At 45.0% G+C, this 25426-nt stretch overlaps 1 long non-coding RNA gene across 2 annotated transcripts in view; it reads right to left on the bottom strand.

Moving 5' to 3' along the window:
• The window catches only part of LOC141094738 (uncharacterized), a 412361-nt gene that overhangs the window by 36024 nt on the left and 350911 nt on the right, over positions 1-25426 (bottom strand). For both annotated transcript variants that reach the window (XR_012233165.1, XR_012233164.1), the window contains exon 3: positions 2310-2365. This is a non-coding gene — a long non-coding RNA (uncharacterized lncRNA). The remainder of the gene's footprint in view (positions 1-2309; positions 2366-25426) is intronic.

Genomic DNA, 25426 nt, shown 5'->3' with positions numbered 1-25426 from the left:
CGATCAAATGTAGCAATGCTCATGCGACAGTATTGGTAGAATTTTACAGGATGCTCCCGCAGAGAAGAATAGAGGCGGTGAAAATGACCTCTTGTGAGTCATTGCCTCAAAAGTGGATGGACCCACATGCGTCTCCTCCTCCGCGGATCCACTATCACTGGGTATGGTTGGCCAAAGCGGCGTGACAAAAGCCAGTTGAAGAGAACCTGCTCAGTTGTGTTGAAACTCAGACTGTTTGCCATGTTGCACATACAACACCAACACACCTAGTTCCTGAGCCAATAAATAGGGTGCAGGCTAATGATTTAAATAGTTAGCAGGCCTCAAAACTGTTAAATGTCCATTTTGCAAGGCTGCGAGAAAATCTCGCCATACGGATTGCATACGGATGCCATACGGATTACATATGGATGCAGACATGCGCAAAATACGCGACCTCACCTTGCTTACGGATGACATACGGAGCACTATTTAGGGGTCATTCATCCGTATTGCGCATGTAAACTACGGACTGTATTTTGCGTTGGTTAGTGTGACTCCAGCCTTACACTTCCAACAGCTGCTGGTGAAATGCTTGTTCAGCTGATAACTATTCCTCCCTATCCCCCCATACACATGGATGTTCGGTATGGCCAACCCTGGTTGTGTTCTCTTGGGTGGCAGCTTGTTCGATTACAACCTGACTGAGACTTTTTTCCCCAACATTGGGCAAATGAGTATTGGCTGAAGATCACATAAGTTGTTGGTTTTTTTTTTTTAAAAGATGGCAGATCATGTTTGGCATATGTCATTGAATGTCATTCATGGCAGTCATCTGTTAAGTATATACATGCTGAGTTTTTCCTGAAATATCCTTTAAAGAAAAAACAATTAGAGACGTCCATCACACTTTTCACGTTGAGAGCTGTTCCCAAATTATATGGCTAACGGATAAAAAACAGTGATCATGGCCTCAGATAAATCGGCTTATCACACGGAGGTTTCTGCTATTAGACAGTTAAGACTTCATGTCATGCATTATATTGAAAAGTTGTCAGGATCGGTGCGGTGACATCGACCTTGGGTCGGCTTGTTCTTGGTTACAGGTTGGTTGAATATTTGGAAACTATTATTCTGATGTCAGTGAGGACATTGTCATTGCTCTTCATTTTCCAGGCTTGCTCCTCATGACTGCAGGAGGAACACTAATAACATGTACAGAAGTATGGTCATTGTAAGAGGGTCAGCCGGTCCCCAATGACCAGGCAGGATTCTACATGTCCTACCACCCAAAAAATTATCAGCACCTCTGCACCTGGAATTTCATTCCTGGTCTCCAAGAGCTATAACTTTTTTTTTTTCATTTGACACATATGCATAAACAATTATTTGTGCAGGATAATTAAAAAAAAAGATATTATTCCTCCAGTGTTTATTAGATTTCATTTTTAACATGTTCACTGTGTAGTACTAATGACATTTTTTCTTTTATGGCCAGTAAGATTTCAGCGACACTGAATATGGTAATATAGTAATTTTTAGAGCTGAACAAATCTATTTCGTACACACTTAATTTGTGTCAAATTTTTAGAAAGTCGACCAATTTGCGATTCACTTTTCAGAAAGTACAGAGATTGGACTTCAGAGGACTGGGGGAAAGATATTTTGGCTGATGATGCCCCCTTCAGGCTGTTTGAGACATCTGTAAGAATAATTGTCACTATCATGAGTCCTGTGCGCAGGCAAAAAAAATCAGATACAAAGAAAGAAATGCCATAAGTGGAAGAGAGATGCCATAAGTGTAAACTGTAAGAGATGTCATAGAATAGCTATATATTTATCTCTCTCTCTCTCTCTATATAGTATATATGGATATATACTAATGGCAGTTTAAGAAACCAAGAAAATAAGAAACAACAATGCCCAAATAATAAAAGGTATAATCATTCTTGAAAAAATATATACTAAAACATGTTAAAACAGATGAAGGAAAGTGCAGAAGTGTCTGTGCAATATAAGTCATCACAAAGATTACTGACCTCTAGTGGTCAATCAGAAAAGGGAAGCAATTTTAATGCTAAAAAAAATTAAAAACAAGGAAACAAGTCTATTAGAGTGCCAGTGCAAAACAAAAGGTTTGTTGAGACAGGAAAAAAGATTACACAAGTAATAAAGTTTCCACTGCATAAATATAAAGTGCTAGTGCATTAAAAATATAAATCATGCATAGAAAAAGTTGTTAGTGTGAAACAACGACATATGCCTCCATAAAAATAACTTGGAAATTAGTTAAATCAGCAATAACAGTGACAGGACATAGAGGGTATTACCTTAGTGGGATTAAGCACACAGGAACCTGACATACGTTTCGCTATAGAGCTTCTTCCTGGGGATTTGTAAATAAAAGAATTGGCATCTAAATATCTTTCAAGAGCAAAATACCTAATATATACTAATAGCAGTTTAAATAATTATACACCAGAGTAATAAAATATGCTTTAGGCCATCGTTATACTAGCAGAGAATACAGACAAGTGCTATGCAATAAACCATTGCATAGCACTCGGACCAGTATTCATCTATGGGGCAGCTCCCATCACCGTTTTTTTCCTCGTCCATATTCTGTGTGCAAGGATATCTCTTTACTTGGCCGCATTCATGCTTCATTCAATTGCAACCAGTCATCCTGTCCCTGCAGCTGAAAAACACCCCCATAGCATAATGCTGCAACTACCATGTTTCACTGTAGGGATTGTATTGGGCAGGTGATGAGCAGTGCCTGGTTTTCTCCACACATACCACTTAGAATTAACACCAACAAATTCTATCTTCATCTCATCATTTTTAGCAAACTCTGTGCAGGCTTTCATTTGTCTTGCACTGAGCAGAGGCTTCCGTCGAGCCACTCTGCCATAAAGTCCTGACTGGTGGAGGGCTGCAGTGATAGTTGATTTTGTGGAACTTTCTCCCATCTCCCTACTGCATCTGTGGAGCTCAGCCACAGTGATCTTGGGGTTCTTCTTTACCTCTCACCAAGGCTCTTCTCCCACGATTGCTCAGTTTAGCTGGACAGCCAGGTCTAGGAAGACTTCTTCTATTTAAGGATTATGGAGGCAACTGTGCTCTTAGGAACCTTGAGTACTGCAGAAATTCTTTTGTAACCTTGGCCAGATGTGTGCCTTGCCACAATTCTGTCTCTGAGCTCCTTGGCCAGTTCCTTTGTTCTCATGATTCTAATTTGGTCTGACATGCACTGTGAGCTGTGAGGTCTTATATAGACAGGTGTGTGCCTTTACAAATCAAGTCCTATCAGTTTATTTAAATGCAGCTGGACTCCAATGAAGGAGTAGAACCATCTCAAGGAGGATCACAAGGAAATGGACAGCACCTAAATATGAGTGTCTGAGCAAAGGGTCTGAATACTTATGACCATGTGATATTTCAGTTTTTCTTTTTGAATACATTTGCAAAAATTTCTACATTTCTGTTTTTTTTCAGTCATGATGGGGTGCAGAGTGTACATTAATGAGAAAAAAAATGAACTTTTTTTGAATTTACCAAATGGCTGCAATGAAACAATGAAACTGTAAAGGGGTCTGAATACTTTCCGTACCCACTGTAATATAATGCACCCCCATAGGCAGACTCTACAATATAATGCATACCCCAAAGGCATACTCTATATAGTATAATTCCCTCTTCATAGGCAGACTCTGTATTGTATAATGCGATCCGAATAGGCAGACTCTATATAGTATAATGCACAGCTGTCAATGTCTGCATCAGTGACATCAGACGCTGATAGGGGGACGATTGAAGAGGGAGCTTAATGCTCCTGCTCTCATCAATGCGGTCAGCTGTATTGGCATCTAGCCGATAGATGAATCTGCGAAGATGGGCAGGGGGCCGGGTGGCAGAGCAGAGAGATCGATCCTCCCTGCTCTGCCACTGAGGGTAACTGTATGGGTGAGCTGTGTACGCAAATACAGTTACAATAGCGTAGTTCCAGGTGGGCCTCCTCAGAGCGTGTAGCCCAGGGTGACTGCCCCTTCTGCCCCCGGTAGCTACGCTACTGTCCTATGTACAAGAATATAACTAATATAATGCTGCTCCTATGTAAAAGAATATAGCTACTGTAATAGTAATCGTGATCTTATTTACAAGATGTGACACGGTCACTGGCACTGTATGTGAGGGGAGATATGTATCACGGAGATTGCTTTACTTTGTGATCTAGAAACTCATAAGTTTCTCTCCAGCATGCTATGTGCTGAAGGAGTTAATCAACCATGATAAGGAATGGGTTTACAGGTGAGTAGGTCAGAGATGAGTGGGACGCTTACGCACTATATCTCCACCTCATGGGTGTGGTTGGGATGTTAAATATACAGCCATGTTTTTTCTGACTGTGTTGTTGTGGATTAGAGAGGAGATTCTCCAGACGGGGCTCCAGGTGGAGCTGACGACACATGGTGGTTTGAGTGGGCGAACCCCTTAGATATAAGGACTTTGCTATACATTATCTTTTGTTTTGCCATTAGGCCAGAAAAGCCACGTTAACTTTCCTGAACCCTGCTACGATTTATGCTGTTCCATAATAATCCAGCAGGTGATTTACACAAGAAGCGTTCCTGTGTTTACCCCTGCAAGCAGCCGAGTGAGTCAACTCCTCACACATGGTGCTTTTAATGCAGGCAGCTTTCCAGGAACACATATAGTGGCTGTGGACAGCTGTATGTCCTGGGTAAAATCCGCCATCCAGCACGAGACGTCCGGCAGCATAGAGGAGCTTGTGAAGCATCATGTCCAAGTTCAACAGCAGCAACAGCTGGCCATTCAACAGCAGCAAATGCCGCAACAGGAGACATAAACTGTTGGCACAACAGCTCCAACAACAGCAGCAGCAGCAACAGGAGGTGCTAATGTGGCAAATGGAACTTCTCGCAGAGGCGGCTCGTGGGAGGCCAGCGGTCTCCTCCCCCATCTCCAGGTGATGACTTGTATGTCCAGAAAGCTGAAGACATGCCATGCAAAAAATTACCCCAGGGGATGATGTGAAGGTTTTCTGACTGTTTTCGAGGCTGAACGGGAGAAACTTCTGCCAGAGCAGTGGGAGGAGGTGCTGGTGCCATATTTGTTGAGAGAACCTCAAAAGGCGTATTATGACACTTCAGGATACCAAATTAAAGACTGAAATCTAGGTACGCCTGGGAGTAAATATGTCCGTTAGAGGTCAGCGAGTCCACCGCTGGGCTTATTCTGGCTACAAATCCCCTTGTTCGCAGATGTTTGATTTGTTGCACCTGGTCCAAAAGTGGTTGCAGCCAGAGACTTCCACTCCGGCCCAGATGGTTGAGCGTATGGTGATGGGACAAGTTCATCCAGTCTCTTGCCAGGTCAATACAGGCCTGGGTTGCCCAGGGCGGCCCTCGGAATGCAGACAACCTGATTAGCCTGATTAGCCTTGTGGAGAGATACCAGGTTGTTGAGAAATCCCTTGGGAAACCAAAAATCACTACTTACCGGTACTGGGATACCCAAAGGTGGGTGGGCTCACCAAGGAGGGTCGCTAGACCCACAAATGGGGGGTCGTCCCAATCCCGCTGAGGGGTCCCCTAAGGCTGTTATTAAGGACGTGGTCTGTTGGTGATATCACAATCCTGGACACATAGCCGCCCGGTGTCATATGTCCTCTATGTTCAGGAATATAACTATTATAATACTGCCCCCTATGTACAAGAATATGACTACTATAATAATGCTCCTATGTACAAGAATATAACTACTATAATACTGTCCCCTATGTACAAGAATATAACTAATATAATACTGCCCCTATGGACAAGAATATAACTAGTATAATACTGCTCCCTATGTACAAGAATATATCTACTATAATACTGCCCCCTATGTACAAGAATATAACTACTATAATACTGCTCCTATGTACAAGAATATAACTACTATAATACTGTCCCCTATGTACAAGAATATAACTACTATAATACTGCCCCTGTGTACAAGAATATAACTACTATCATACTGCCCCCTATGTACAAGAATATAACTACTATAATACTGCCCCTGTGTACAAGAATATAACTACTATCATACTGCCCCCTATGTACAAGAATATAACTACTATAATACTGCTCCCTATGTACAAGAATATAACTACTATAATACTGCCCCTTATGTACAAGAATATAACTACTATAATACTGCTCCTATGTACAAGAATATAACTACTATAATACTGCTCCTATGTACAAGAATATAACTACTATAATACTGTCCCTATGTACAAGAATATAACTACTATAATACTGCTCCTATGTACAAGAATATAACTACTATCATACTGCCCCCTATGTACAAGAATATAACTACTATAATACTGCCCCCTATGTACAAGAATATAACTACTATAATACTGCTCCTATGTACAAGAATATAACTACTATAATACTGTCCCCTATGTACAAGAATATAACTACTATAATACTGCCCCTGTGTACAAGAATATAACTACTATCATACTGCCCCCTATGTACAAGAATATAACTACTATAATACTGCCCCTGTGTACAAGAATATAACTACTATCATACTGCCCCCTATGTACAAGAATATAACTACTATAATACTGCTCCCTATGTACAAGAATATAACTACTATAATACTGCCCCTTATGTACAAGAATATAACTACTATAATACTGCCCATATGTACAAGAATATAACTACTATAATACTGCTCCTATGTACAAGAATATAACTACTATAATACTGCTCCTATGTACAAGAATATAACTACTATCATACTGCCCCCTATGTACAAGAATATAACTACTATAATACTGCCCCTTATGTACAAGAATATAACTACTATAATACTGCTCCTATGTACAAGAATATAACTACTATAATACTGCTCCTATGTACAAGAATATAACTACTATAATACTGCCCCCTATGTACAAGAATATAACTACTATAATACTGTCCCTATGTACAAGAATATAACTACTATAATACTGTCCCTATGTACAAGAATATAACTACTATAATACTGCTCCTATGTACAAGAATATAACTACTATCATACTGCCCCCTATGTACAAGAATATAACTACTATCATACTGCCCCCATGCAGAAGAATATTCTTTTTCCTATATTCAACATTGTCAATACTATAATTCTGGCTCTTCTGTACAAGAATGCAGCTGTAATATTAAGCAAACTCTGATATATGACTTTCTTTCAGCTCATAAAATCAGTGGGAGACTGTTTGCCTTTTATTTCTAAAATGTTTGATGTCAACAGACAATAACTATTGGGTCACTACTGTGGATGAAAGTGTACCATCATAAAGAGAAAATGTTCTAAGTAAGACCATTTCTGTACACCTATTGATCTACACTTATTGCTAATCTTACCATGTTGAAGAATCATCCCTTTTTTATTGAAAATGCAGGTTTAGTGATAAAGTGCTTTATTCTTCTGATCTTTGGTTAGATTGTGGGTCGCTCATGACAAAATATTTCTGGCAAATACTGATTATAGGGTTTATAGAATCATTCCCAAAAACAACATTTATTACTTATACATGGGACAAGTGATAAGTGTCTGTAGAAGTGGTTGATTCCAAACAATCACAAAAGCAGGGGTCATATGTAGCATGCATAACAGTTTTATTCACTGCCTATGGGAACACGAGTCATGCCATCACACTGACACCGTTCACACTGACCTACAGAAGTGAATGGATTGGTGCAACTCATGAGTATTTCATCCCCATACTGCCACTATGTACAATAAAGTAACTACTGTAATACTGCCCCTATGAGAGAGAGATTTGTGTACCAGAATGGAAACCGCAGCTGCGGATCCGCAAAAAGAATTTACATCCTGCGGTAAACAAACCGCTGCGATTCCACGTAAAATTTTAATTAACATTGTGTGCACTCTGCACTGCTGATTTGAGGCAATTCCGCATGTCCAAAAATGCTGCGGAAACGCATCAAAATCCGCAACGTGTGCACATACCCTTATACTTCCCTCTATGCATAAGAATATTGCTACTATAATACTGCCCCTATGTACAAATATATAGCTACTAGAGTTGAGCGAAACGGGTCGGTCAAATTCAAAAGTCCCCGATTTTCGCTAAAGTGGGGTTTCGCCGAGCGAAACCCGACCATAGCGTGAGGTCGGCCATGCGATCGCCGACCCAAGCGCTAAAGTCGCATTTCCCATAATGCTTTCAGGCGCCTTTTCTCTGCCAATGAGACAGGACGCACACTGTGGGCAACGCGATGACATGGGCAGCGGCCACCACCATCTTAGAGAAGGGCATTCAAGTGATTGGCTTGCTTTGTGTGGCGTCACAGTGGCTATAAAACCCCTGACCGCCGACCGCCATTTTACTTCTGCAAATCTTAGCATAGGGAGAGGTTGCTGCCGCTGTTTCTCAATAGGGAGAGTGTTAGGCAGGAAAGAAAACAGTTAGGCAGGGAAGAAAAAAGAATCTGTGCTTCTGCTGATAGCAATTGTGCTGTACTGTTAGTGTGCAGTGACAGGGGAGGATTTTTGTGTGTGCAGCAGCGCTGGTTATTAGGCTGCCTTATTAGGCTACCTGATAGCTGCATTGCTGTGTGCACACTGCTGTGCAGACTGCTTTTTACACAGCACTCCTACTTTTATTCTTTTTTTCGGAACAGTTACCGAGTGTTCATTTTTTCCCACACCGTATTGGGGTTGTACGCTCCTCACACACTACCGTGTACCGGCTGGTATCACGGACAAATACATGCTATCCGTGTGTGACTCCGGAAATAAATATACATAGATTTACATTTTTCCATACACCGTATAGAGCTGTCCGCTTCTGATACAGTACCGTATATCTGCTGTTTGGATTACGGTCAAATACATACTGAGACAGCGTCTGTGTGTGACTCCGGAAATAAATATACATAGATTTACATTTTTCCATACACCGTATAGAGCTGTCTGCTTCTGATACAGTACCGTATATCTGCTGTTTGGATTACGGTCAAATCCATACTGGGAGCACGTCTGTGACTAAGGAAATCTATACGTAGATTTAAATTTTTCACTACACCTTATTTAGCTGTACGCTACGCATATAGTACCATATACAGTATCTGCTGTTTGGATTACGGTCAAATCCATACTGGGAGCACGTCTGTGACTAAGGAAATATATACGTAGATTTAAATTTTTCACTACACCTTATTTAGCTGTACGCTACGCATATAGTACCATATACAGTATCTGCTGGTTGGATTACGGTCAAATACATACTGGGAGAACCTCTGTGACTAAGGAAATATATACGTAGATTTAAATTTTTCACTACACCTTATACAGCTGTACGCTCCTCATATAGTACCATATATCTGCTGGTTGGATTACGGTCAAATCCATACTGGGAGAGCGTCTATGACTAAGGAAATATATACGTAGATTTAAATTTTTCACTAGAACTTATACAGCTGTAGGCTCCTCATATAGTACCATATATCTGCTGGTTGGATTACGGTCAAATCCATACTGGGAGAGCGTCTGTGACTAAGGAAATATATACATAGATTTACCGTATTTTTCGGACTATATCTTTTTTCGGACTATATCTCGTTGCCGAGATTTGAATCTCGTTCCCCGAGATCTCGGGACGAGATCTGAACCTGTGCATGCGCCGTCCCCGGACCGGCGGCCATCTTCTCGGCGTCCATGTTCCCGGAGGCCACCGCAACATGGCGGCGGCCAGCAAGGGATGTGCGGGGGCCTCTGGGCTGCGAGGAAATGCAGCTGAGAACACATCCCGCCACCACCGCACCGCAGAGCCCCGCCCGCTGCCACCACCGCACCACAGAGCCCCGCCCGCTGCCTCCACCGCACCGCAGAGCCCCGGAGGTTAGTATATTGCGACCATAAGATGCACCCCCCACTTTCCCCCAAAATTTTGGGGGAAAAAAGTGCGTCTTATGGTCGGAAAAATACGGTAAATTTTTCACTACACCTTATACAGCTGTACGCTCCTCATATAGTACCATATATCTGCTGGTTGGATTACGGTCAAATACATACTGTGATAGTGTCTGTGAATAAGGAACTATATACGGAGATTTAAAATTTTCACTACACCTTATACAGCAGTACGCTCCTCATATAGTACTATATATCTGCTGGTATTTCTGGTACATTTTCCCAAACATGAGGAAGTATGGTGGAAGAGGCCACAGACGTGGGTGGGGGGGGCAGGTGGTACTGATGGTGGTGGTGGTACATCTGCTGGTTATGCCAAAAGCACAATAGCAGCTAAGGAAGGAGATGTTGAGCCAGCGTCATCGTCTGGCTCAAGAAGGCCTGTAAGGTTCCCTTTAGGAAAAAGGTAGGAAAACCGCTTTTAAAGCCGGAGCATCAGGTTTTGGCTTACATTGCCGAAACAGCCTCCAGCTCTATCGCCTCCTCTTCTGAAGTTTCAAAAACTGCAAGCACTGAGTCGTCAGTGCAGGCTTCTGGTCATGAACAACACCTTTTCTTGTGTCATTCAGCCCCACAAAAAGTGAAGGATGCGGCAGGCCACACTTCAGATTACTCCATGGAGCTCTTGTCACATACCATGCCTGGGTTATCAAGTCAAATCCTGAATTCCCCAGTCCAAGATGAATCTGACATGGAGTGCACTGATGCACAGCCACTGCTAGATGATTCTGCTGGTACATTGACACAGAGCACTACATTGCCCTTGCAGTCTACTGAGACAGAATCTGACCCTGATGAAACTCAGGTGCCCCTTCCCGCATACTATACCACCTTACACGGTGACACAGAGGAAGGTGCAGATGAAATTGAAGAGGAGGTAATGGATAACCCAGTTGTTGACCCGGATTGGCGTCCATTGGGGGAAGAGGGTGCCGCTGGCAATAGGTCAGAAGAGGAGAAGGATCCGCAGCAGGCATCATCATTGCAGCAGCAGTTATCTGGCAGGCCCGTAGCTGTCCAAAAACGTGGTAAAAGAAACAAAAAGAGTTGCAGGACAGCTTGGCCAGACGGTCAAGTTAGCACAGCGTGCAAGCCCTGAAAATTTATACCATAGTAGGAAGAGTGCAGTATGGCACTTTTTTGACCAAAATCCTATTGATGAGGCAAAGGTTATCTGTAAGAAGTGCGGAAGGACCTTTAGCTGAGGGAAAAATCTCCAAAATTTGAATACCAGTTGCATGCTTAGACATTTAACCACCATGCACTTGCAAGCGTGGATGGACTACAAAACCTCAGGTAGCACATGTGCACCTGCTCCGACTGAAGGTAGCCAGCACCGCTCCATCGCTTCCCCCACTGTAAGGCCACCGGTAAGCACACCAGCAGCAAGAACTGTTGAGGTGTCGTCGCAAGGCCAAATCAGTCAGGGAAGCACAATGTTTTTGCAACGAAAGACTGAATCTAGGCCATCACCACCACCACCGTCACCATCACCAACCCCCTGTCAGTCCGTCAGGTCCACCGCTAGTTCCCCCATATGCAGCTCTCAAGTCCAGCTCACCCTACCAGACACTGAGTAGGACAAGAAAGTACTCATCCTCTCATCCACGTACACTGGCTTTGAACGCCTACATTGTCAAACTGATCTCATTCGAGATGATGCCCTTCCGTTTGGTTGAAAGCTAAGCGTTCCGAGAGCTCATGGCCTATGCTGTCCCACGCTATGACCTACCCAGTCGGCACTTCTTTTCTAGAAAAGCCATCCCTGCCCTCCACCTGCTTGTGAAAGACTACATTGTCCATGCACTCAAACAATCAGTGGGTGGAAAGGTGCACCTCACAACAGATGCATGAGCCAGTAGGCATGGCGAGGCCATTACATGTCCATCACTGCGCACTGGGTTAATGTGGTGGATGCAGGGTCCACGGGGGACAGCGACGGTGGGACAGTGCTGCCTAGCCCACGGTATAGGAAACAGTTGGCTGTAGGCGTTCAACCCTCCTCCTCCTCCAGAAGCGAAAGCTCGTCGACAGAGCGCAGTCGCACGAGCACTCCATCCACAGCTGCCAGTGTTGCACACGAGGTGTCCCACTATCGAACAGCTAGTGGTAAGCATCAGCAAGCTGTTTTAAAGATGATGTCTTTGGGTGACAATAGACACACCGCGGAGGTACTGGCCGACTACTTACAGTGAGAAACTGAGTCATTGCTGGGCAGTCTAGATCTTGAGCCAGGCAAGGTGGTCAGTGATAACGGCCGCAATTTTGTGGTGGCCATAGCCCTTGCAAAACTCAGACACATATCTTCCCTGGCTCACACCTTGAACCTCGTGGTGCAGTGCTTCCTAAATAATTATCCGGAGTTAACAGCCCTGCTCCATAAGGTGCGAAGACTGTGCTCGCACATCCGTCGCTAGCCCGTAGACTCCAGTCGTATGCAGAGGCTGCAGTGATCGCTCCACCTCCCCAAGCACTGCCTAATCATAGACGTTGCAACAAGGGGGAACTCCACCATGCACATGTTTGAGGCTGTGCCAACAAGGGCAGGCTGTAATGCATTTGTGGGAGGATACACGGGCAGGCAATTTGAGGGCAGACATGGAGTTGTCGGGTGTGCAGTGGTCAAAGCTGAAAGACCTCTGTAAAGTCCTTCAGTGTTTTAAGGAATGCACACGGCTGGTAAGCGCAGACGACGCCATCACAAGCATGAGCATAACACTGATGGGTCTGCTCATGCAAACATTGATGCACATAAAGGATCAGGCATCTGCAGCGGAGGTGGAAGAGGAGGAGGAGGAGGGAAGCCATTGTCTGCTCAGGGAACTGTCCTGGATGAGGTGGAGGAAGAAGAGGAAGAGGAGGAGGAGGATGAGGGGGATGATTATTTTGAGGAGGAGGATGCTTCTTGGGGGGCAAGAGAAAATGTTGGCTTGCCAAGATCAGGTACAGGGTTTGTGCGTGACTGGAGGGATGTGGATTTGGCAGAAAGTGCTCCTCCACCCACCACTAGCAGTGCATTATTGACACCTGGAACATTGGCCCACATTTGTGATTATCTCTTGCGGATCCTAAAAAGGGACCCTCGCATTGTCAAAATTCTGAAGGATGACGACTACTGGTTGGCCAGCATCCTCGATCCACGCTATAAAGGCAAATTACAGAACATCATGCCACAGGAGAACCTAGAGCTAATATTTGCGAACAAACAAGCAACTCTGGTAAACCGTTTGTTAGAGGCATTCCCAGCACACAGCACCGATGCAGGTTCTACCACGAGCTGTACTGGGCCAAATGGAAGAGGTCTTCGTGATGCACACAGCCAAACTGGCGTTGGAGACAGGGGTTTCATGACCAGGTTGTGGACTGATTGCTCGAGGACCGCTCACACGACTGTTAATACTGAATCGATTGCAACAGACAGGAGACAGCAGTTGTCAACTATGGTCCAAAATTACCTCTCCTCCCCTATCGATGTTCTCCCTCACAGTTCATTCCTCTTTGACTACTGGGCCTCTAAACTGGACATCTGGCCTGAATTGGCACAAAATGCCTTACAGGAGCTTGCTTGCCCTGCTGGTAATGTGCTATCAGAAAGAGTCTTCAGTGCTGCTGGATCAATCCTGACAGAAAGAAGGACCCGGCTGTCAACCCAAAATGTTGGTTATCTCACCTTCATTAAAATGAACCATGCCTGGGTTTCAAAGGATTTTGTACCACCTTCCCCTGATGACACATAGGTTGACAGCAAAATGGCTCGCTTTGTCCTCTTCTTCCGCCGACTTCTGCAATTCCTCCATTTGCAGCTGCTGAATGTCCAGCCTATGCCTCAACATATGCCAGTTTTTTCACCTTCCTAACTGGCCGGTACCCCCCAGGGCCAGCGTCAGCACCTGGCAGACCCGGGCAAGTGCCGGGGCCCACTCGTGGGTGACGGCACTGGCATAGGGCCCCTCACAGTATGCAAAAGTCTCTGACGGTGGGGGGCCCACTCGCCGTCACAGACACCGTCGTACTATGAGGGGCCCTATGCCACTGCCGTCGCTCACGAGTGGGCCACCCCTGCTTGCTCAGGGCACCAGCACTTGAAATACTTACCTCTCCCTGCTCTACCGCGTTTCCTGACAGTGACATTCAGATCAGAGAGCATGATGGCGTCACATCTGTACGCCATCTGCCTGAACAGTCCAAGTGCAGAGAGCTGGAATATGGCAACGCTGAGGAGTCTAGAGTAGAGCAGTGCCCAGCGAGGAGAGGTGTTTCATTTTTTTAATGTTTGGAGCAATATATGGGGAGCATTATATATTGGAGAATTATATATGGGGCCCATCATACACTTGACCATACACTTGAGCATCATAGATAGGGCCCATTATACACTGGAGCATCATATGGGGCCCATTATATATGGAGCATTATATGGGCCCATCATACACTGGAGCATTATAAATGGGGCCATCATACAATGGGGCATCATCCATGGGGCCCATCATATACTGGAGCATCCTATGGGGCCCATCATATATTAGAGCATCATATGGGGCCCATTATATATGGAGCATAATATAGACCCATCATACAATGGAGCATCATCCATAGGGCCCATCATATACTGGAGCATCCTATGGGGCCCATTATATATGGAGCATGATATAGGCCCATCATACAATGGAGCATCATCCATGGGGCCCATCATATACTGGAGCATCCTATATGGCCCATCATATACTAGAGCATCATATGGGGCCCATTAAATATGGAGCATTATATAGGCCTATAATACAATGGAGCATGATCCATGGGGCCCATCATATACTGGAGCAACATATGGGGTTCATTATTTATGGGGCACATAGGGTATGGAGCATTATATGGAGCACATTTCGGGCCTATTCTGTATACTGCTCCTATGTACAAGAATATAGCTACTATAATACTGTGCCCTATTTACAAGAATATAGCTAATAAAATGCTGCCCATATGTACAAGAATATTACTATAATACTGCCCCTTAGGTACAAGAATATAACTACTATAATACTGCCCCTATGTACAAAAGTAGGACTACTTTAATACTTCCCCTTTGTACTAGAATATAACTACTATTATACTACCTCAATCTACAAGAATAGAACTACTATAATACTGCCTCAGTGTACAAGAATAGAACTACTATAATACTGCCTCTTTTACAAAAATAGAACTACTATAATACTGCTTCCTCTACGTACAAGAATAGAACTACTTTAATCTTACCACATTTACAAGACTATAAATAGCCTTTATGATCAAGGTTATAACTAATATAATACTGCCCCAATATCAAAAAATATAACTACTATAGTACTTCGCTCTATGTACAAGAATAAAAATACTCAAGTTTGCCCCTATGTACAAAAATATAACTGATACTGTCTTCTATGTACAAGAATGTAACTACTATAATACTGCCACCTATAAACAAGAACATTTTTACTATAAAATTTCACCCTATGTACAAGAATATGACTACTATAAGACTGATCTTATGTACAAGAATATGATAATTATAATACTGACCCTATGTACAAGAATATAACTACTGTGATATTCACCTTATGTGCAAGAATATAATTACTATAATACTACTCCTATGTACAAGAATATAATTACTATAATACTGCCCCTATGTACAAGAATATAACTACTGTAATACTGTCCCTATGTACCAGAATATAACTACTATAATACTGCCTCTATGTAAAAGTATATAGCCACTATAATACTGCCTCCAATGTACAAGAATATAACTACTATAATACTGCACCCTATGTACTAGAATATAATTACTATAATACTGCTCCTATGTGCAAGAATATAACTACTATAATACTGCCCTCTATGTACAAGAATATAACTACTATAATACTGTCCCTATGTACAAGACTATAAGTACTATATTACTGCTCCCTATATACAAGAATATAACTAATATAATAATGCACCCTATGTACTAGAATATAACTACTATAATACTGTCCCTATGTAAAAGAATATAACCACTATAATACTGCCTCCAATGTACAAGAATATAACTACTATAATGCTGCCCCTATGTACAAGAATATAATTACTATAATACTGCTCCTATGTACAAGAATATAACTACTATAATACTGCCCTCTATGTACAAGAATATAACTACTATAATGATCTTTTTATTTAAAAACTGGCAACCATATATTACAAAAATGTTACATTAAAATCTCAAAGCAATAAATAGTAAAGGAGATAAATGTTGTTACATCATTTAAACAATAGCATTAGCAAACATTGACAAATCCCGATACATGGATGTTCCTCCAGTTCACATTACCTGGGATCCCCTTTTTATCCTTGTTATATACGGCCTTGAGACTTTCTAGGATCTTATACCTGACAGTATCACAGGACAGGACTTCCTTATTGATGAGCAGGCAGCACCGCGCACACCACAGATGGTAAATGGTCACCACATTTATTATATACAGAGAGCTTCTGTCATACGCCCTGAGCTCAGGTTGGAAGTCCCCGTATAGCAGCTGACCATACGACTGTCCCACCAGGTGCGGTAACTTTAGGGACAAGGACACAGACTCCCATACCTGCTTACTGAAGGGGCACTCTAACAGCAGATGGTCCATCGTCTCCAGTGTATGGGGGCACTGTTCTCCGGGACAGGATCTGTCTGATACATTCCTGCACTTTAGATTATCTCTAATGTACATTTTACCATGGAGTGCCAGCCATGCTACGTCTCTCATATGAGGAGGAACTCTGGGATCTAGCACGTTTTTTACAGCCCATTTTACATCCAGACTCGGAGCGCCCCTCAGTTGTACCTGGACACTGAAGTGAGATGACAGGACATTCTTATACAGCTCCTTCCTACTAAGCTGCTTGACATCATCATACAAGATCCTCCATCTGACGACCTTACTTATTATGTGGACACCATACCAAGAAACATTATTCTTTAGCCGTCCTGAGATTCTCTTGATGGGGTCCCCTACCGACCACACAGACACAAACTGCTGGATCTGGCTCTTAAACAAACAAGACCATGGCACCTTCTCTGAATTCTTACAAAACGAAAAATTCTTCATGAGAAACAAAAGATTAAAGAAGAGCTCCGGACAAGGCATGGCGAGACCACCATCCTTATGAGGGAGATAAACAATGTTTCTCCTGACCACATTCACCCTGTTGCCCCACAAGAAGTGAAAAAAGACATTGGTAAGTCTGGGGAGCAACGTATCTGGCACCGGGAACACCACACTGATATAGAGGAACAGCGGGAGCAGGAAGGTCTTCAGCAGGCGGATCTTCTCCAGATATATCAGCTTCCAGTGTCTCCAGCTCTGCACCTTCCGTTCACACACCACCAGCTTCTCCTCCCAGTTCACCTTCCCATCATCTACAGCACCAAACACAACTCCCAAAATCTTTATCTGATCCTGAACTGTTCTGAAGGGCACAGAGAAGACATCACGGTCACTCCCCAGCCACAACGCCTCGCTCTTCTCCATGTTCACAGAGGAGTTAGATACTTGGGAGAAGGCCGTGATCTCCTGCTGTAGAGTCGCACAATCATCTCTAGAAGACACCACAACCGACACATCATCCGCATAGGCACAGAACTTTACCTCCTCCACCATACTTTGGAGGTGGCACCTAAGCCCTGTAAAATCTCTATGATCCTGCAGTTTTCTGAGGAAAGGATCCAGACTGAAAACATACAACAATGGGCTGAGAGGACTGCCTTGCCTCACCCCTGACATGATCGCAAAGGGCTCAACCAAGTGACCATTAATCAGCGGCAGGCTTATAGCTTCCTTATACAGAAATCGCAACCACTGCACAAACCGCATCGGGAGGCCATACTGTAACAACACCTGATACAGGTAATCATGATGGACTCTATCAAAGGCTTTACTCTGGTCTAAGCCCACAATATACGCCCCCACATAGTGCTGCTTCATGTACGTCACGGCTTCTCTCACCAACAACAATGAGTCCTCTATCGTCCGACCCTTCACACCACACGTCTGGTTGGCGATGATGAGCTCACCCGCCACCTCACTCAGCCGATAATACAAGATCTTGGCCAGAATTTTATAATCCGTGTTCAGCAGAGACAATGGACGTCAGTTCTTTATATCTTTTAGATTTCCTTTTTTTGCCAAAAGGACCAGAACAGATTTATACTGGGACGGTAGAAGCTTCCCTGCAGAGAGGCAATCATTATAGACCTGCACCAGGTCTGGAGCTAATAAGTCCCTGAACTCTCTATAAAACTCGCTGGTCAGGCCGTCCAGCCCCGGGCTCTTGTTGGCCTTTAAGGAGTCAATGCTCTTCTTCACCTCCTCCTCAGTTATGGGACCAGCCATACTATCTGCCCGTGTGGGGTCTAATGTTGGTAGGGACACCCCCTTCAGATAGGCATTAATGGCTTCCTTATCAATATGAGCCCCTTTATAGAGATCTCTATAATAATCAGCAATGATCTTGTGGACTTTCTCCGGCTGCTCTGACTGCTCCACCCCATTCTCATCCAACAAACCAGTGATTAGCTTCTTACGGACCCTGTTTTTACAGGCAATGAAAGGATCTGGGTTATGAACGCCCCAATTATCAAACTGTCCCTCCGCCTTGAGAGACTTGAGGCGATCATACTGCAGCTCCCTCATTCGCTGCTTTATATGGTTGACGCTCCGTCCATCCACCTCCTCACCACCATTCATCCTGCTACATAGCCGGCTCAGTTGCAGTCTCAGGGCAGAATATCTCATATACTCCATATTACTATGTCTCCTGGCTGCTCGTATAATAAACTGCTTGATGTCACTTTTCATGGTCTCCCACCACTCAGCTGTGTCATCACACATACATTGGGTGGTCCTACGATCATTATAGAAGGTGGTGAAGGCCTCTCTGAACCGTGGATCTTGGATCACGGAGCTATTCACCTTCCAGTACCCCTTTCCACAGACCACAGCTTGGGCCAGATCCAGCGTCACGCTCACCATGCAATGGTCAGAGAACTCCAGAGGGCTGATCCTGTACTGAGAGCATCTTGCCTCTCTCTTTATATACACCCGGTCTATTCTGCTGGCATTACCACCCTTATGGTATGTGTATGTCTTACTGGTATGGTGGGAACCATAGGGGTCTACTAGATGGGCCTGTTGGACTATATTATTAAGAAATGTCTCATCATATCTCAGTTTCTTGTGACTACTGGATCTATCCACATTACAAGACACATTATTAAAATCCCCACACAATATAAACACTTTAGAGGTAAAGCAATATGGCTTCATATGGTCAAACAGTTCCCTACGCTCTTTCCTTGTCTGTGGAGCATAAATGTTTATTGCTCTATAATGGATGGAGTCCAGTAAAAAGTCCAGCATCAGACAGCGGCCTGGACAGATCTCCAGGACTCTGTCCACCTGGACATCCATGGTATTAAAGAGGATTCCCACACCGTCATTCCTTTCCAGCCCGAAGGACCAGAATGATGGACCTAGTCTCCAGTCTCTCTTGGCTGCATACACATGGGCATTACATTTCAGATACGTCTCCTGTAAAAAGAAGATGTCAGATCTCTCATCAGACAATCGCTGGTAGATCGCCTGCCGCCGGCTACCAGTCCTCACACTGTTCACATTAATAGAGCTTAGTCTCAGCCGCATCCTGATCACTTAGACTTTCTGGTCTTCTTTCTCCTTCCACTGCTGTCACCTGCAGTACCCCATCTCTTTGTGGACATGGGAGGGTCAGGATCCACCTCATCAGAGACATTTTCTATGATGTATGAAGAACCTTGCTCCATTTGTGCCTCTTCTTCTTTGTCTTCTTCTCCCAGTACATTGTAACGTCCTGGACTTATCACCAGCACTGGAGGCTCAGAGGTTTTCTGGACTGTTGTGATTTTCCTGGAGGAATCCACAAAGGCTTTTTTCCTTTTTATGGTCACAAAACCTTCGTCATCCACGCTGGACACTGCGGAAAGTTTATCTGCTTCTACAGATGTACTGGGCTGAAGCTTGGATGGTTTAGTGACAGGTTTTCTAGACACCTTAGTGACTAGTATTTTAGGTCTTAATTTAGTGGCTGAACATTGCTTAGATCTCACTTTACTGGCTGATGGTGGCTTAGCTCTGGCTGGTGGTACTTTAGGTGTTTCTTCAGTGGCTGGTGGTCCTAATAGTGCAGCATCCATCAATATTATATCACACTCTGGAGCAGGCTCGCTGTTACTGTGACTTATCTCCTCATCAGTGCCGGCTTCTTGGACAACATCTGCACCTCTTGTGGTTTCTTTTCCCATAATTTCCAAGGAGGTCTGGCCATTATATTTGTTATGCTCTGCATGAGGGCAATCACGAAACATATGCCCGAGTCCTGAGCACAGATTACAGATGACGGTTCATGTGCATTTGTCCTTTGCATGCCCGAACTGTCCACACAATGAGCACGTGATTCGAGAGCAGTTCATAGCGAGGTGCCTGCCCTCACATCTATGGCACAGACGTGGCTGACCGGGGTAATAGCATATCCCCCTCTCTGAGCCCAGGTAGGAGTGTGGCAGATGTCTGGTTACACCATTCTCCTGTAGAAGCTGGATTTTCACAGAATATCCTCCATTCCATATTTGCTCCTCATCATAGATCTTCTGGGGATGACTTCTCACCATGCACTGCCGACTCAACCAGTGCTGCAGATCCGCCAGAGCCACCACCTCAGACTGGAACAGGACAGTGGCCGTTATTTCCTGCGGCTTAGACAGCTGGATACAATGGAGATGATCCCAGATCTCATCATCTCTAGTGTCATTATAGATGTTCCAGAACATATCCAGATCACACTGAAGCTTAAAGCTGATGTCATAGATCCTGCTGGATGGAACATGGATCAGTGCGTAGACCTCAGATGCCTTAAACCTCATAAAGTCTTTCAGAAGAACTTTTCCAATATAAATTCTGGATGGGATGTTCTCCTCTGGTCCCGTGTACTTTATCCTGACTGCATTCCTCCTCTGAGGTGGAGGGTTCACTAGTCTTGTGACATTGGAGAACAGTCTCCTGAACTGATGTTGGTCAGCAGGAGGATCAGTGCCGGAGGTTTCCCCAGCCACAGGTGGAGCAGTGCTGGAGCTCTCCCCAGCCGCAGGTGCAGCAGTGCTGGAGCTCTCCCCAGCTGCAGGTGCAGCAGTGCTGGAGCTCTCCCCAGCCGCAGATGCAGCAGTGCTGGAGCTCTCCCCAGCCGCAGATGGAGCAGTGCTGGAGCCTTCCCCAGCTGAAGGAGGATCAGTGCTGGAACTCTCAACAGCCCCATGATCACTGACACATGTTTGTGCTGAAAAAACGCCCAGATCCACTACTGATTGTTGCACAATGCGTTCTTCATTCAATGACATGGAGGGTTCAGAGTCCATTACTACTGACGGTTCAGAGTCCATTATTACTGCAGTGTGGTCTCCATTCACTGACATGGAGGGTTCAGAGTCCATTACCACTGACGGTTCAGAGTCCATTATTATTGCAGTGTGGTCTCTATTCACTGACATGGAGGGTTCAGAGTCCATTATAATGTTTGTATCTGTTGAAGACATACATTCACTAGCACCAGTGAGCGGGGTCTCACTCACAGCACCAAGTGGAGTCTCACTCACAGCACTGAGCAGGGTCTCGCACACAGTGACAGTACAGGGGACACTTACTTCATCACTTACAGGAGCTGAGCTCCCTTCATTGCTGCACACAGAGTCCACTGCAATTAACCCCTCGGTTGCTGACACTTTCCTCTGCAGCGCTCACAGCATTGTCTGCTGCCTCAGACCCCTCACATTGTGCGGCTGATATAAGTGCTGCATTTCTTACCAGATATCCTTGCCCCACACTGTGCACAATTTCAGATTTAATGTCCTTACTAATGGAGTGTTTTCTATTCTCCTTCTGGACTCTGGCTCCTCTCTTTTTCTCCATAGCCCAAGTTTCCTTTCTGGGCACAGAGTTCACATCTTTGTCCAGGTTTCCTTTCCGAATGTCCAGCACTCGTCTGCAAACATCCAAGCTCTCACATTTCATCAATTTTATCTTTGGATCAGTCTCATTCTTAATTTCATCTTGTAATTTGCTGATTTGCATTTCCAGCTTAAAAATGCTTTGCCTTGTAACTTTACCACTCAATCCAGCAACATAACAAGCAGGTTTAGAAGACTCACCAGCCACCATTTCCAGTTTTCCATTACCATCAGGTCCATGCGGCAGGCCTCACTCCAGGCTAGGGGCTTTCCTTGGATCATCAGCCCAGCTTCCCTCCCCTCCACCTGGGTCAGAAGCCATGCCTCCGCCCTGCTGGGCAGAGGCGTATCTAGGCTTTCTGGCACCCGGGGCAAGAATTTGGTTCGGTGCCCCCCCTCCCCCAAAAAAAAGTACATATGTGACTTACACACTTAGCCATGTACCCACGAGCTGCTCTCCCTAATGCTCTCAATGTTCAGTAAAAAACTGGAAGCAGGAAGAGAAGCTCGTTGTCACAAGACCACATCTATGAAAATCGCATATGAGTGAAGTGTCCATGTGATGACACTGGAACCTGCAGAGCTGAATCCTGACATTGGAGCTTCTGAATTCTCACAATGAATGCACTGCACACTTTTAGGATTCTCCCTGGCCGATGTACAGTCATGTCAGCACAAGTATGTGATTTGTATACTTCTGGCCACATTCCGACTAGACGTGCCCGGCCTCGCTCTGTTCATTTTCATTGAGTGAGGCCACACATGTCTAGTCAGCATGTGACCGCATGTATGTAAATTACCGGCACGAGAGAATCCTGACAGCGTTCAGTGAGCACTGTGAGAATTCAGACGTCTGCAGTCACATAGAATGACTGTAGACTCAGCACAAACCTGGACATCCCCTTTAATGTTCCAACAAATAAAAACATGAGAATTAGTCAGTATCACTAATAATATTTACATCCAGGTACCTTATAGATGACGTCGTCTCTGCAGTCGTTCTCCTTTTCTTCTTCTTGTCCAGACCCCATGATGAGTTTTCTCATCCACATCTCGTCTCAGCAGACTTCCATCTTCTCCGGTCTTCTGCAGCAAATCTTCACACGATGCCCTTAAAGATAGAAGTGTCATTATAATGCTCCTAAATAAAAATGTCTGCAATATACTGTCACCTCACACTATTCTCCTCCCTCCTCATACTGTCTCCTCTATCATCCCTCTGTTCACCATACTGTCTCCTCATATATTTACCCCCTCACTCTCTATACTGTCTGCTCACACATATCCTCGACTCCCCATACTGTGTCTGCACACATCCCATCACCCTCACTCCCCATACTGTGCCCACATAAATTCATCCGTTCGCACCCCTTACTGTCTGCACCCATCCCCCATACTGCTTCCTCATATATGCCCTCATACATACTCTTCATTTTGTGTCCTCAAATCTCCCCACACACGTTAAATACCATCCCCACTCCAAATCCACCACACACATTAAGTACCCCCCATCCCCACTCCAAATCCCCCCACACATTAAGTATCCCCCATCCCCACTCAATAATCCCTTGTCCCTACTCCCAAATCCCCCCACACATTAAGTATCCCCCATCCCCACTCCCAAATCCCCCCACACATTATGTACCCCCACCCCCACTAATTAACCCCATCTCCACTCATTAAACCCCATACATTAACCCCCCTACACATTAACCCCCCCACTTATTAACTCCCATCCCCACATTAACCCCCATAGCCACTCATTAACCCCCACACTCATTAACGCCCCACTCATTAACCCCCATACTTTAACCCCCACACATTAACCCCCCACTCATTAACCCCATCCCCACATTAACCCCCACACTTTAACCCCCATCTCTACATTAACCTCCATCTCCACTCATTAACCCGCCACTCATTAACCCCATCTTCACTCATTAACCCCCCCACTCATTAACCCCCATCCCCACATTAACCCCCTCACTTTAACCCCCATCCCCACATTAACCCCCATCTCCACTCAATAACCCCCCACTCATTAACCCCCATCCCCACATTAACCCCCTCACTTTAACCCCCATCCCCACATTAAACCCCATCTCCACTCATTAACCCCCCACTCATTTACCCCCACTCATTAACCCCCATCCCCACTCATTAACCCCCCACTCATTAACCCCCATCTTCACTCATTAACCCCCCCACTCATTAACCCCCATCCCCACATTAACCCCCTCACTTTAACCCCCATCCCCACATTAACCCCCATCTCCACTCAATAACCCCCCACTCATTAACCCCCATCCCCACATTAACCCCCTCACTTTAACCCCCATCCCCACATTAAACCCCATCTCCACTCATTAAACCCCATACATTAACCCCCCTACACATTAACCCCCCCACTTATTAACTCCCATCCCCACATTAACCCCCATCTCCACTCATTAACCCCCCACTCATTAACCCCCACTCATTAACCCCCGATTCATTAACCCCCATCCCCACTCATTAACCCCCCACTCATTAACCCCCATCTTCACTCATTAACCCCCCCACTCATTAACCCCCATCCCCACATTAACCCCCTCACTTTAACCCCCATCCCCACATTAACCCCCATCTCCACTCAATAACCCCCCACTCATTAACCCCCATCCCCACATTAACCCCCTCACTTTAACCCCCATCCCCACATTAAACCCCATCTCCACTCATTAACCCCCCACTCATTAACCCCCACACTTTAACCCCCACTCATTAACCCCCCGACTCATTAACCCCCATCCCCACTCAATAACCCCCCCCACTCATTAACACCCCCCCATCTCCCATCTTCGGTGGTTCTTCAGCTCCACAGAGGAGCACACTTACCACCAGCGTTTGCTCTGGGCGCCGGGGAGTGACGTCAGTAGCGTGATCACATGACATGATCACGCTGCTGACGTCGCTCTGACCCGGCGGTCAGAGCTAATTGTACAGGTGTCTGTATAGACGCCAGTACAATTGCTGCCTGGGAGCCGGCGCGGCCTCCTTCTCTGCGTCGGCTGTCAGCTTGACAGCCGTCACAGAGAACAGCCGGCTCACAGGATGGTGGGCGGCAGAGCGCAGCCGCCGGGGGGGAGACACTGCGGACCGCTGCATTAGGCGACCCGACTGCGCCCCCCTGCTGGCTGCGCCCGGGGCAACTGCCCCGGCTGCCCCCCCTGGATACGCCACTGCTGCTGGGAGCTCACAAACACACGTCTATCCTCTCCTATGGACAAGAATATAACTACTATAATACTGCCCCTATGTAAAAGAATATAACCACTATAATACTGCCTCCAATATACAAGAATATAACTACTATAATGCTGCCCCCTATGTACAAGGCTATAATTA

Source organism: Dendrobates tinctorius, unplaced genomic scaffold (genome assembly GCF_039654945.1).
Source record: "Dendrobates tinctorius isolate UK_male_01 unplaced genomic scaffold, ASM3965494v1 ptg000065l, whole genome shotgun sequence".
NCBI lineage: Eukaryota > Metazoa > Chordata > Amphibia > Anura > Dendrobatidae > Dendrobates > Dendrobates tinctorius.
This window is presented reverse-complemented; position numbering and strand designations above follow the sequence as displayed.